At 35.4% G+C, this 15,317-nt stretch overlaps 1 non-coding gene across 1 annotated transcript; it reads left to right on the forward strand.

The window, feature by feature from the left end:
• Positions 1 to 14,891: 14,891 nt before the first annotated feature.
• Positions 14,892 to 15,055, forward strand: LOC137778200 (U1 spliceosomal RNA). The gene has a single exon (XR_011076779.1). It is a non-coding gene; the product is annotated as a U1 spliceosomal RNA (small nuclear RNA).
• Positions 15,056 to 15,317: the final 262 nt, after the last annotated feature.

The following is a 15,317-nucleotide window of genomic DNA, read 5'->3' on the forward strand; positions in this document are numbered from 1 at the left end:
CATGGAAAAGATAAAAGTAATTGGAAATATTTTCGTTGACATGTGATTTTTATCTCAGAAAACAATAAATATGTATAGCAACTAGAAATTTTTTCAAAATTGCCCTCTCAAAGAACTTGGAAATAGAATTTCCAACTTGTGTAAAAGATTAAAGTATTCAATTTTTTTCAACAACTAATAAGGGAAATTTGCCTATCAAATTTCAATAGCAATAAGAAACTTTTGCATCATAGGTGGATAAGACTGCAAAATGTGGCTCATGACATGAACCATGGATCCAGTTTTTCCATTTAGTTCTTCATTTTTATCATGAGTTAGATTTTTAAATATATGATCATTAAAATTATCACAATGTATTGGGTTTAGAACTATGTCTTTAATTTGAAGTAATTTAGTGGGTTAAATAAAAATTTTTAGAAATAATAAACCATTTACAATTATATATGTCTCTTTATATTATATATGTATTTATATGAATCATGTTCTATTATTAACAATTTTTAGTATTAAAAAGTGAATTAATGAATTATAGTCCACAAGTTCAGATGTGCAAATGATGTACTTTAAAAATTATTCTATTATAATTCATATCCACATGCCATTTTACAGAACCATATTATCAATTATTTCAACTTCAATGCCATTATCAGGACTCGTACCATATTTTTCACGTAGCTTGTATTAACCTGCTAACAGAAAAATTATAGCTTAAGCAAACAGATTTTTTGTTTGTGTTATTTGCTCAATTTTTCAAAATAATAAGAGATAGACATTTACAGGTATTGGATTGAGACATTCAGGGATGTCATGCAACCAAGCATGTTACTTTTCCCATGCTTATTTTGTTGATGTCACTATCATGCTTGTTGTGTCATTATCACAACCTCAGACATCATGTTCAAAGTAAATATAAAAAGGAAGGTAGATGTGAGATATGCCTGAACCTATTTATTAGAAAAGAGAAAGATTTCACAGGAAGCTCCAGGTCATCTCATTGAACATCTAATGTTATGCCTACCTGTAAGGGATATTGGAGCTGATTATATTGCTGTAATAAATAAAATCAGGATTATATTAGTAAGGAATCTTGAGGAATCGATATGGGTTATGCAACTTACAGTGCTTCCAATTCACTAATGAAGAAATAAGATAAGGAAAAAAAACACTTTCCTAATTGTTTCCTATTACTTGTCAACAATCTCTCTTATTCACAAGCTCAAAGTTTACTTGGAGACTGCTAGGAGAGAACAGTAAAGTGAGTAACAATATGGTTGTGCATTGATGATGGATTTTATGTTCATTATTTGATTGTTTTCTCACTGCCATCTCTGTTTATCAAACAATGATTGGTATCGGACCTCTAAGCCTCTAATTACAAAAAAAGAAAGAAAAAAAGTAAATTGATAATATGTTTATTTTATTTTAATTTTTTAAAAGTGTCAATTATGAGGTAATAAATGTTTTGAAGTATAAATTACACATTATGTAAAGTGAGGTAAACTTATAACTATAAGTGAAATCATTCTAGTATATAAATTATTTAAAATTTGTAAATCAACATATTTATAAATATGTATATAATTTTAAAATCATTATTTGTATGAATTTTGGGTGTGCTTGCAATAATATTGCATAAATAGGCCTGTATAAATAAAAATGTTTGGATTCTGTTCCTGTGGAGAATAGGAGTCATCTGTGTTTTCTAAAAAGGATCTGGCACTGACTTGGATAAAACATAATCTTTGATCCATGAAATATTCTATCTGTTGATCCATAAGTGACCTCCTCCCTTTTTTAAGTTTTTAAGATATATAATTAGATATTTTAAAAATGTTATAACTATTCATGGACCAACCATCCCAAACAAAAGTTAGGACCTTAACAATAACCTGCATTGAATTATATTTCTTCTACTAACCTATCTCCTGATTTCCCACACCCATGGGGCACAGATCCTAAATCCTGCGTTCATCATTCCCTTGCTTTCTTTTTAATGTGATTTTACTTAAATTACATTTTAATTTCAAAAGTTTACTTTGTTTTTAACTTTAGAAAGTAGGTATCACATTTATGGTTTATTTGGGGATTTACTTTTTTTCTTTAATATTGTGCTACTAAAGTCCATATCACTGCATGCCTCTGTAGTTCATTTGTTTTGAGTGCAGAAATGTTATGTTGTTTGATATGTCACAGTTTTTCATTTACTCTCACAATAATAGACATTTCAGTGACTTCAGGTTTCTTCTATGGTGATCAGTAGCTCTAAAGACATTTGTGTACATGTCTCCTGATTAAGTAAGTGTTTCTCTCGAATAAATATAATACTGGATCACAGGGTATGTGAAGAATCCATTTAAAGAGGTGTTTTCTTAAGTGTTTTCCATGGTGGTTGTACCCATTGATCTGTGATTGATTTTCCTACAAGTGGTTTCACACAGGATTTATGTGTTTTGGGCAAAGAACTCTGGTAGCAATGTTGTGGGTGATATGAAGTAAGGAGATAAAATTTGGGAGGTTCTGAGGGGACCATGCCTTTAATTATTTCAGTAGTGCCATACACTTTTTATAAACCTATACTATTTTTTTAAACTATGAAATATGTATCAAAAACTGTGTATTGACATTCAAAACCATGTTCAAGAATCCCTTTGTCAATCACATCCAAGACCACTGACTCTAAAAAACAAACATTCTGGAGACATTGCTAGTGAAGTGAAGCAAAACAAATGATGGTAAATGGACTTATTAGTTCTGTTCTTATCTCCACACCTCCTCCCAAAGGCACACAAAATCACAGTTTCATAGGGAGATTCATTCCCTAATATTTAATTTTTCTCCAGTGACCCACATCCCTATAGCTATCACATGGCAACATGTAAAAGACTTTTCAAATATTCTTTTTCTTCAAGCTTTCTTTGCAATCCTCCTGGAAAGGAAGAGTGTGACTTTTTCCCCACCATTGCTTGGTTCTCTTTTGTTCTGGTTCTAAACTCTGTTGATACCCTTGAGTTTATATCCTATCCATCTGCAAATCAGTCGTTCTTCCTTCTTAATATATCTCAAATCATGTCATTGCACATGTCTCCAGTGCTAGCTCACTAGTCAAAGTCAATATCATCTCCTACATGGCTTAGTGGATTAATAATCCTGCTTCTACACTGTGTTGTACAGACTCTTTTCAAACAGGCCAACTGATCTTCCAAAAGCATGAGTCTGATCATGCCACTTCTATTCTTAAAACATCTCAATGGGATTTCATCTCTTTCAGCATAAAATCCTAACCCCGTACCATGACTTATAAAGATCTTACCTAGTACAGCCTCTGGTTAAGTCTGATTGTATTTCCTGTCACTCTCCACTAGCTTCCTCCTCTGCTGTCACATTGGTTTTCTTGATTTTCCTCAAATGGAAAACAATAACTTTGCCTCAGCACATGTGTGTTGTTGTTCCTTTGCTTTGAACATCCTTTCTCCAAATATTGATATACTGTTCTTTTCCACATACTAACATACCTCCCTCACTTTAAGGAGGTTTCTGCTCAAATTTTTCACCTCCTGAAGTCTTATCTTTCCATCCTTTCAGAAATGAATCTCTTCCATGTCTTGCCTATAATAAATAGTGCTGCTATGAACACTGGGGTGCATGTATCTTTTCGAATTATAGTTTTCTACAGATATACGCCCAGGAGTGAGATTGTAGGATCTTATGGTAACTCTGTTTTTAGTTTTTTAAGGAACATCCATACTGTTTTCCATAGTGGCTGTACCAATTTACATTCCCACCATTGCATCATCTGCAAATATTTTCTCCAATTCTGTGGGTTGTCTTTTCATTTTGTTTATAGTTTCCTTTGCTGTGCATAAACTTTTGAGTTTAATTAAGTCCCATATGTTTATTTTTGTTTTATTTCCATTACTCTAGGAGACAGATCTAAAAAGATATTGCTGGAAGCAACCTAAATGCCCATTGACAGATGGACAAAGAAGATTATATATATATATATATATGTATATATATATATACATATATATATACACATATATATACATATATATATATACACATATATATGTGTGTATATATATATATATATATATATATATATATATATATATACAATGGAAGATTACTCAGCCATCAAAAAGAATGAAATAATATCATTTGCAGCAATATGGATGGATATAAAGATTATCATACTAAGTGAAGTAAGCCAGATGGAGGAAGACAAATATCATTTGATATCACTTATATGTGGAATCTTAAAAAAAAGATACAATTGAACAGGGGGAAGGGATAAATTAGGAAGCTGGGATTAACATATAAACACTACTATATATAAAATAAGTAACCAACAAGGACCTACTGTATAGCACAGGGAACTATACTCAATATTTTGTAATAACCTATAAGGGAAAAAAAATCTGAAAAAGAACATATATATATATTTGTATAACAGAATCACTGTGATGTACATCTGAAACTAATGTGACATTATAAGTCAACTATACTTCAATATTTTAAAAAAGTATGAAAATCAAAGGACAAATAACACAAATAAATGAAAATCTCTTTATTCTCTATCACATCACCTCACTTTTATTTTCATCAAAGTATCTATCACTCTCAGGTAGATATGATAAATACATTTGCTTGTCTGTCACCTGTCATTCTTCCCAACTAGAGTTTAAAATCCCTGAGGGAATAGATTTGCTCTGTCCTGCTCACCACTGTATCCCCAGCACACATTACAGTGTCAAGCACAAGGTATGGCATTCAAAAGAAGTGTCTTGAATGAATAAAGTAGAGTCTGATTCATTTACAGCTTTTCTATACTTTATGTTTTCTTTCTTAAAGATTTTAAGAAATTATTCAACAACACCAAATTTTTGATAAGATGCTCAGTTTTTAAAATCTATTTTCCATGTTGGGTTTCTGTGTACAAATTCTATAGATAATTTCATTTTTAGAAATTATCCTGCTGAGAAGAAATTTTTAAAAAAACACTCTTGTATATAATCTTCCTAATAACCAACTAGGATTGTCCTATATTCCTATTTTATGGGTGATGATATTACACCTCAGAAGGTTTAAGTGATATGTCCAAAGCCACACAGCTCTTAAGTGCTATGACTCAGATGGGAGCCATTTCTGCCTCACTGTAAAACCTGTGATCTTCCCAATTATCCTGGTGTCTTTAGGCCCTCATTATATTGAAGTAACTGCATTGAATGCAAGATGTGATTACACAGAACCAAGGATAAATTAAGTATGTTAATAAACAGAGATGATATAATCATTATTTTCAGGGAATTCCTTGAAGAGCTGTGTTTAAATTGACTATTGCAGTAGAGGGACATGAGATTTGCCTTCGTGAATGTGGTGTAAGAGTCTCTGTTATGTATCAACAAGCATCATGTAGTGTAGACTGGGAATGAGGGCAGGATGGTCAGTGGGCACTTGCAACCCTCTCTTGAATCTACAGCACTATGGATACATCAAGCTACTTCCCACACCAAGAGAATTTATCTATAGGTGATCAAGAGAATGGGATATCTGTGATCATCTGCCAGAGATGTCTCACCTGCACCCGGTGATGCTGACTACTGTTCACTTATAGATGGGGTAAGGGAAGAGTGATAATAATAATAAGAGCTCCATCTTATTAAACAGTGCATTGCGATATTTTACCTTAAACAATAAATGTGGGAAGATATTCAGTCAGTGAAAAAGAGCAGCAAAATAGGTAAATAAATAAATGCCCATAAAATAAAATTCAGATCCCTTAATGTGAAAGTCATGTATGAAATTAAACTGTAGGCAACAGATAAAAGCAAACAATACCACTGTGTATTATCACAGAGTACTTAACTGCAGGAAAATAAAATCAGGGAAAATAAATTTGAAGAAGTGCAATTAAGACTAATTTGAACAAATGGAACTTTATTTCCTTGTTCTAATTAAAACCAAACAAATAAAAAATAAACAGCTGTTGAGATTGCTTGGCTTTCATTTAAAAAAATATTTTGAGTTCTTTACACTTATGTCCACCTGACATACTTACCTTACAAGAATCCTGACCAAATGTGGGGAGTTGGCTTCATTCTGGAGAGGTTCAACAAAGTGCACTAATAATTAGAGCACCAATCAAAAATTAGTAAACTTGGCAGCTATGCCAAGTCTTGAATGAGATAAGATGCAATTAAAAAATACAACTAGGAAAATTTATTGTGAAATATAGATGTTTTAATTCTTGTTAAGGATCTTAGGAAATAAACAAGCCTCCAAAGAAGTTGTTCTGATAATTCTTTTGAGATTCTTAAAGTATTACTTCTGTTTCTCAGATATGCATTTTTTGTTTGAATTTTTCTTCTATGTTATATGACACGGTAGCATTGCCCAACTTAAATCAAATTAGTGAGTACTCCAATATAATCTTGCAAGGAGTAAGGGAGCTGGTCTCAATTACATTGGGATTAAGGGCTTGGCCTCTCTGAATTATGCTAGACGGAACACTGGGAACTCAAGATTAGAGAGACCTACATATGAATGGCTATGCTGGTAGAAACATCCAACAACAGACAGTTGGAGGAAATGAAATAAAGCAGATTAATAACAGTATCTGAAGATATGGTGGCAACATGTCCGTAGCAATAGTTGTTTACCTAATAGGCATACCAATAAGATGACACACGTGGGCATCTGTCAAGTGTGTATGGTGGTGGAACTCTAAGCCGTAACAGGAAATTGACAAAAGCAAGTAAGTTTGTATAAGTAGGTGTCACAGAGAACCTTGCTCACCATACCAAGGGGCTTGATCTCAGAGCACCTGCACCAAAGGATATACTATTTGCATCATGATTGACTTGGTGAGCAATCTGGGCCTCTATGCTCTTTGAATCTACCTAAGGCAGTGGTTCACAACTTAGTACATATTAAAATCAACTGGGTACTTAAAAAAATACTAATGCATGCCTTTGACCACAAGATATTCTGATATAATTTGTATGGGATAAGACATGGACACTGAGGTTTTTAAAAGATTCCCAGAAGATTCTAATATGCAGTAAAGTTTGGGAAGAGATTTGGGGCTGAAAAATTAGCAAGCTCTAGTATTGATCAGGAGTCAGAAATAGAATGAGGACTAACTCTATTATGTATTAAGTACTATGTATGCTATAAAGCTTCAATAATTAATACTGTGTGGCATTACTCATGAATAGATATATAAATATCAATAGAAAAAATAAAGTCTAAACACAGATCCAGATATACATGGAAATTTAGTATTCAATAAATGAGGCATCACAAATCAGTTCTGAAATGAAAGACTATTCATAAAATTGTGTTCGGCTATCAGGCATCAAGAAGGGTCACAGGTTCATGGACTATGAGTGTCTCTAATTCCAGGAGAGCCAGTATGTGGCCAGCTAATGGTATATAGCATGGGGACAAAAAAGTTAATGTATGGCCATCGTGGGTCATCTAGACAAAGTTGCTAAGCCTCCATAAAGGAGCTTATGGGGGTACTAACAAGAGTGCCTGTTGCAATAAAATTTGGACAGATTCTAGAACCTTCTTTTGGAGGGGGCCCCATTCAAGTTGGGACAATTTGCAGATAACATCATCAATAGATTTGTAAAATCTATTTTTAAAGTTGTAAATTTTACTTAGAAGCTAAAAATGTTTAAAAGATATTGAGATTGTTTGAACATCTCGTATGCTGAAAGAGTCGACAGCTGTTCCTTAACATAAGTATCAGGGATTGAGTGGTCCTTGGTTTACCAAGTAATTTTCCAGAGTTAAACCCTTGCACTCTGTGTGGCATAGTAGTTTATTTACTTTTCGGTACGTATGCTCTTTTGTGAGTATTTGTATGTTCCAAATGAAGGTGTCAAATTGATCTCAGAAGGATAACAGTGAGCAATGGCTTGAAGTGAGATCTTAGTTCCCTGCCCAGGAATTGAACCTGGGTAGCCTGGATGAAAACCAGGACTCCTAGCCACTAGACCAGCAAGGGCTAGAGGCCAGAAGCAAATTATCCCTGGCTCTTGCCTCCATTTGAAAGCAAGAATATTTCAAGGAGGCAAAAACTGTAAAAACAGGTACAAAGTTTATTATTAGAGATACAGCACAACAAGTGGGAGAGCACACTAAGAAACAATTTGTTTATTTAAGACAGATGCTAAGCAGAAACACACACCCAGAAAGAAAGGGTGTGTGCGTCCTCCCTAATGAAGGGGAGTACAGTAAAGAGGTGGTTAAATCATTTATATAGGGCAGTTCTTCCAGGTCTTTGTTTACCTTTGGCCAATTATCTGGTTTCTTTTTCCACACCTTACCTGTCCTAGGACCCTCCCCAACATGCATGTGCAACTTTTTTCCCAAGATGGATTCCAGCCCAGAGGCCTATGGGGGGCCTTGACATCACCTATTATGGGGTGGCACCCCCTTCTTTTTGACCCACAAGGAGCCTTCCTTCACATGTGCAATGTCTCCCTTGCCCCAAGGATGGGAAATATGTGACCTCTTCATCCTTTACTCAAATAGGGTTTAGCCCCTCTCTGTCCCTGCCATGACTGTTATCTTAAAGTGTACACAGGAGGCAAAGTCCAGCTATTTAACCTGTTCCTGTTGTTATTTCCATCTTGAAGTGCAAACAGGAGGTCGGTTGTAAATATTTAGCCTGGAGTCCACTTGCCTCCTGCCTCAGGAAATGTAAACAGGAAGCTAGCTGTAAATGTCCAGTCTGGAACCCATCTTTTTCCGGCCTCAAAATGGATTTCCTCAGAGGAGGATGTCATCAATGTGAGGCCATACCTGTGCTCCCAGAGAAAGTGGGATGTGGTTAAGATCTTGCCTGGAAAGATTGTGTGTGCTGGCAAGGCTGTTGAGGTACCTCATGGGAATTCAGGTAAAGGTGTTATATATCACACTGAAAATTAGGCAAGCGGTGGCTGAGAGGATATTGAAATATGCATGAACAGAACATTTTAGCCAAGTCTATGATAGCAAAATATTCATCAGTTGCTGTTTGGATGTAGTCAGTAATTTTAATAATGTCGGTGATACCACAGAATTAAGGTTACTGTAAAATCCACCATTCATTCTTTTCAAGTTTAAGAACAGGCCAAATTGACCATTAAATGGAAAAGCAGTGAGGATAATCATTCCTTCACTAAATAGTTCTTGTATAATGAGTTTTAATCCCTGAAAGTCTGTTTTAACTTATATTGGGACATATTAAGTATTTTACTTGAGGAATGGGGGGCTGGTCCATGGGTTCCCATTTTGTCAAGCCAATGTGTAAGTTCCAAAGACTTAATTTAACTTTAAATCAAAACTATTTTATTTTATTATTCATTAGCTCAGAGCATCCATTCTTACTTTGGGATATTTTAGGGCATATGTGTGTTGATTGAAAAAAAAATGCACAACGTAAAAGTTGAGAATTATGTTTTATTTGGCAGACAAAATGGACTTAAGCCCAGGAGACAGCCTCTCAGATAGCTCTAAGGGACTGCTCTGAAGAGGTAAGAGAGGAACCAGGATACATAGGGGTTTTTGCAACAAAAAACAGGTAGTTGGAACATCAAAACAGTACAGTTAATTAAAGAAAACCAGACATCTCAAGTTAATGAATTTAGCACTTTTCTTTGTAAGGGAAGATTCAAGAGTCTGGGCTCACTGAAATCATTCCTCTGATATTAACCTTAACTATCTAGGGCCAGTATCCTGTTCTTTCCCATCCCGAATCCCCTCAGGGTGCACCAATTGGGGGAGGCTGCAGTGGCTGCTGGCTTGATGGCTGCAACATCCTTTGTTTGCTGATATGGCAGGTGACATTCTTCATCCACATGTTCTATGATCACAGGAAATTTAAGCAAGATGATAGTTCTGATGGTTAAGGTGAAAGATAAATATTTGTTCTCTCTTTAATATTTGGTAACTCCCCTAAGATACCCTATTTAAATTTACTGGTATAGCCAGATGTAACTCTAGTTTGAGCTCCAGTGTTGATTAAGGCCATGAACACTTGCCAACTGATGCATTTTAGGAGATGTTGAAGTTAATTCAGAATCTGTGATGTGGAGGCATAACAGGAAATTCGTACTCTTTTATCTTTTTGTTGAATAAATTATTTTGGTAAATTTTGGATTTCCAGTTGGGTTAAATTATGGACATTTGTTTCAGCTTTTTCTCTTTGCATCTAGGTTTCTGTCCTTCCTTCTATCAATGAAAAAAAAAATTGTTGCATTCCATATCAGTAAACAAAGGATGTTGCAGCCATCAAACCATCACATTACAGCCATCCCAAAGGTGAGCCCTGAGGGAACTCAAGATAGAAACAGGATTTTCCTCCATGCAAGTGAGTCCACATATTGTATAAGGTATGAGTCTTTCCCTGAACCCTCTACTGAACAGAAGACCATGCTGGGTTGAGACACAAAACCAAGGATCACAGGGTAAAAGTCATTCTCCTGAGCCTAACACCTCACAGCTTATGCTGGAATCAAATCACACAATAGGTTTAGCTGTGACACACAACCCAGGGTCACTGTAAGGAGGGCTTCAATCTCATAGTGGTGTATGACAGAGGCTCCATAGAACTAAGCAAATGCAGCACAATGCAGCACAGCTCAAAACACAAACTTAACAGCAATCAGCAAGACAGGCCAAAGTAAGCAGCTACTCAAAATAATGGCTCAAATGCAGGCAGCAGAGCCAGATAGCAAACTAAAGCAAGAGACCTCTGCTGCTGGTGGTTATTGTCTAGACATCCTGCTGACAGAACCACTGTTTTGGACATTCAGTGAAAAGAAGATAGGTCCCACCCAAAATTTGGTTTGTGTGCCAAGACTGATGACACCACACACCAAGGGGTTATAAGAAGATTTATTACTCATGCAAGGAATTCCTGGGGAGAGCAGGAAGGCAAAAACTGACTTGAGCAAGGCAGAAAGAATGGATTGGGCTTTTATGGTGGCTAGCACATGTGCATGGGCTGGGATTTTATCAGGTTTGAATTTCCCACAGTCACCAAAGGAGGAGACAGTACAAACTTTCTCATCAGCCTATTCAGATGTAGAATAAAGAGGAAGAAGAGGGCCAGGCTTAAAAGCAGCAGTCATACATCAAAAAGATGGAGTCAGACCCTTTATTACACCCTTTAATACATTTTGAAATGTTGACCCTGTGAAAATATTACCCATCTGAAAACTAAATGAAACCCTCACCCTCATCTTCTCCTCAAATGAAAAGCAAAAAGGAATTAGCATAGATACTTAAAACCATCATTTTCTATTTAAAATTCCCTTTATATCTACATTATTTTCCTATGAATTATTTTCCTAGGACCTCTTCTCCTGTTAAAATAGAATTTGGGGAAACATAACCAGAATTATTCATAGCAGGAGTAAAACTTAGAGATTGTTTCTTCTAATACTTTTCTAAAACAGGTGTTGAAACCAAATCCAGAGATTTAGTCCAAATGCTGCAAGTGGAATTTTAAATTAATCTTGTCATAAATAATTATTTAGTTAGTCAGTTTTGGGAGTATCTGGATTAATCTTCAACATCTGCATTCCCATAAAGGCAGGACCTTGTTATAACCCCTCTTTGCTTTCCTAATGTGGGTTTTAGTCTTAACTTAATAAAGTCTTTTCTTTGGGGAAAGAAGTAAAGCTGTGAATAGATAGAGCTTGATAGCAAGACAAGAGCTTGACTTATAAATCTGTTGTGTCATTCATGACTGGGACTTGCTCCAAAGATGTCACTAACCCTGCCTCATAACAGACTTCTGTGATCACTGTTGATGGAAGATTTTTATTGCCTAGAACATATGTTGGCTTAGACAAGAAGTCTAATTTTGCCACATCCCTTTGAAGCCAGTTCTATCCCCCAGATTAAGTTCTGCTTTTCTCATTGGCTTCATCTGGATTATCAACATCCCTCAGAGCCAAAGCTTATCTGAGTTACAACACATGTTAATAAGTTATTTTTTTTTTTTCCAATTATCCATTCTTTGGTAAGACAGGTAATTCAGATTAGGAAAAGTACCTGAGAAAAATGAACATACTTATGTTTTATATGCTCTACACCAGTGGTTCTCAGATTAAATGTGCATAAGAATCAATTGGAAAGCTTGAAGAAAAAAACATGGATTCCTGTTCCTCAGGTTCAGTGATTCTCATTTAGTAGGTGTCAGTAGGGCCTAAGTATTTGCATTTCTAACAAGCTCACAGTTAATCCTGATGCTGTGGTTCCAAGGACCGCTTTTGTTTTTGTTTTTTTTTTTAAAGCTGAACAATACTTAACTTTTTTATTTTTTATTTTTTTTATTTTTTAAAGGTTAATTTGCTATTTTATTAAAAGAAATTTTTGTCATTAGAATTTTTTTTTTACACACACACACACACACACTGTATTTTATTTTTACAAGAGATAAATAGACTGACACCAAGCATTGTACATGGATGACCACAACAAAAGCAACGATTTCTAACAAGCTCACAGTTAATCCTGATGCTGTGGTTCCAAGGACCACTTTTTGAGTAGCTCTTTGTTCTATAAGAGTATTTCTTCATTGTGTGCGTGGCTCACTCACATCCAAATCACCTGGAGTGCCCCACATCGGACCCACTGAATCAGACTATTGGGGAGAGGGAACCAGGAATCTAATGATAATATTTAAAGTAATTTTTATCTACACTAACATATGAAATTCTAAACCAGTGTTTATCATACTTTGCTGTACATTATATTCACCTGGTGATGTTTAAAAACTTCTGATACCTTGCTTCTACCTATAGATACTCTGATTTAATTAGTATGAGGTGCAATCAGGGCATCAGGATTTATAAAATTTCCCCAGGTGATACTAATGTGCAGCAAAATTTGGGAACCACTACTCTAAACAATATTTAAATCAAGCATCTGGGAAATAAAATTAGAACTTTCTTAAAGAGACTTGTTTGTTATACTAGCCGAGCAAGATGAAAAATCCCCAAGGTATCTCAGAATTCAGGTTTGGAATGAGTTAAAACTATGTCACGCCTAAAATTGCCTTGTTTATTCAGTAATTAGGAAAATAAAAATTATCTTCATGAAGTAGAGAAGCCTCATTCTTAAAAGAAATACGTATTTATTGCTGGCATTTACTGAAATCAGCCTTTTACAGAACTTTATTACACTTTGTTTTAATTGGAATTTTAGTTGACCTTGAGCCTTTCTGACACAAATTGAAAAGTCATCAAGGACAATTACAACATTGTCATGTGAGCCCCAGGATTTTACATTAATTCCCTTAATTTACTGATAGGGACATTCAAACCTGCCACTGATTCAGAGCATGCAGAAAAAGTAAAGTGCTGGATGATATTTTTTTTAAATGTGTGTGTGTGTGTGTGTGTGTGTGTGTGTGTTTTAGCAGCATGAGAGAGTAATACTTAGATCTCAGGAGGAATTTCCTGTCTCCAAACATTATGAAACATTTGAACAACTTACAAAAAGACATGTAAAATCTTGTATTTGTGTAGAATTCCTTTTTAAATTATTATTTCATTAAAATTAACTATTTTTTTAAAAAGAGGGATTTGCATGTTTTCTATTTGGAGGAAATGAAGTAGAACAAATAACCTTTGGGTCCAGTTGATTTCCTACAAATCCATATTTCTGTAGGCTCTATCTTCTCCCCTTTGGGTATTCAGGAGTTCTTTTTACCCCTTCCCATGTTCACCCAAGCAGCTGCAGTGCTTCTAGAAATGCTGCCTCTCTCTACCTTTCAGTAATTCCTCATGCTTCAAAGTTCAGAAAATTTTGCTGGTGTAGATATAGACAGAGATATATAGGGATTCTCTCTCTCTCTCTTTAATTACTTGATTAAAATAATATAATGGAATCCTAATGATTGTAATAGCTATATCTAGTACCTTAGAGAAAAGTAAATTCCTGAACTAAAATCAGGAAAATCAAGAGACATAATGTATAGCATTAAAATAGCTAAGGATATACAGACTATCATTATAAATAGCTTTTGATGATGGACTCATGAAAATCTTTCACTTTTCTAATAAGATAGCCTTGGAGACCTAGGAAAAGAAACTGACTTTTAAAACTGAATAAAAATAAAAAACAAAAACGGACAGAAAAATGCAACATTGCTTTCTTGGAAAAACTTTTATTAACTATTGTTAGGGAACCATTGACTGAAACCACCCACCTTGGCCAGGCACAATGATAACCACTTGCCTCAGTTGTCTCAGAGCAGGAGGTCCTGATAAGGAACATGGTACTGCTGCCATGAATTTGAGAGGGGCCAAAAGAGGGAGAAGATGACAAACCACCCAGAATCCTTTGTGCTGGAATCCATCTTGGCTGAGAGATGCACATGCCACCAGGAAGGACCCTGAGTCAGACTATGGGCCAAGCAATATGATTGGCCAGAGACAACCAGGAAACTAACCCTATTACCATAAAACCAGAGACTGCAAGCCACATGGCAGAGCAGTTCTCCTGGGTTCCCTTACCCTACTGCTCTCTGCTGGTGGGGGGAGCCCTTCCCAATAAAGTCTCTTGCTTTGTCAGCATGTGTGTCTCCTTGGGCAATTCATTTCTGAGTGTTAGACAAGAGCCCACTCTCAGGCCCTGAAAGGGGTACCCCTTCCTGCAACATTATGCTGAGAATGAATTTGGAGTGAGAAAATTTTACCTTGTTCAGAATCAGGGACCAGTCTTTAATATGGCAAAAACATCAGAGAAGTCTTTAGAAAATATTTAATTTGGTGGTCTCATGTGGATTCTATGAGTCATTATACCTAGCAAAGCAAGAAATCTGAGAGCAGAAAAGGTTGACTAAATATGAAATAGATGATTGAATTAAAAACTCAATGGATATACTTACCTGTTGGGGGAGATACTGTGATCATGAAGGTGGTTTTCCCAGAGCAAGTCTTAACCATTGCACTCTGGATGTGCTGACCCCTGCAATTTCCCCAAATGTGGGAAACTCGACTGCATAATTTGTGGTAGTGGAGGACTGCATTCGCGCTTTCCCCTCGTGTTTAAAAAACAAACAAACAAACAAAAACAATGGAGGGGGTAAACACAGACAGAAAATGAAATAAAAAAGGCAAAATCTATATATCTATAAATATAGAGATATATATACATATAGATGTATCTAGATACAGATATATAGACATATTTACTAGCTTGAGCAAATCTCCTAGAACTCAGAAAAAAAGTAAAAATAGATTAATATAAAGTGCAAAAACTGATGTGTTAAGAATGACCCTCAGCTAAAATAGTGGAGTAGGTAA

Source organism: Eschrichtius robustus, chromosome 15 (genome assembly GCF_028021215.1).
Source record: "Eschrichtius robustus isolate mEscRob2 chromosome 15, mEscRob2.pri, whole genome shotgun sequence".
Lineage (NCBI taxonomy): Eukaryota > Metazoa > Chordata > Mammalia > Artiodactyla > Eschrichtiidae > Eschrichtius > Eschrichtius robustus.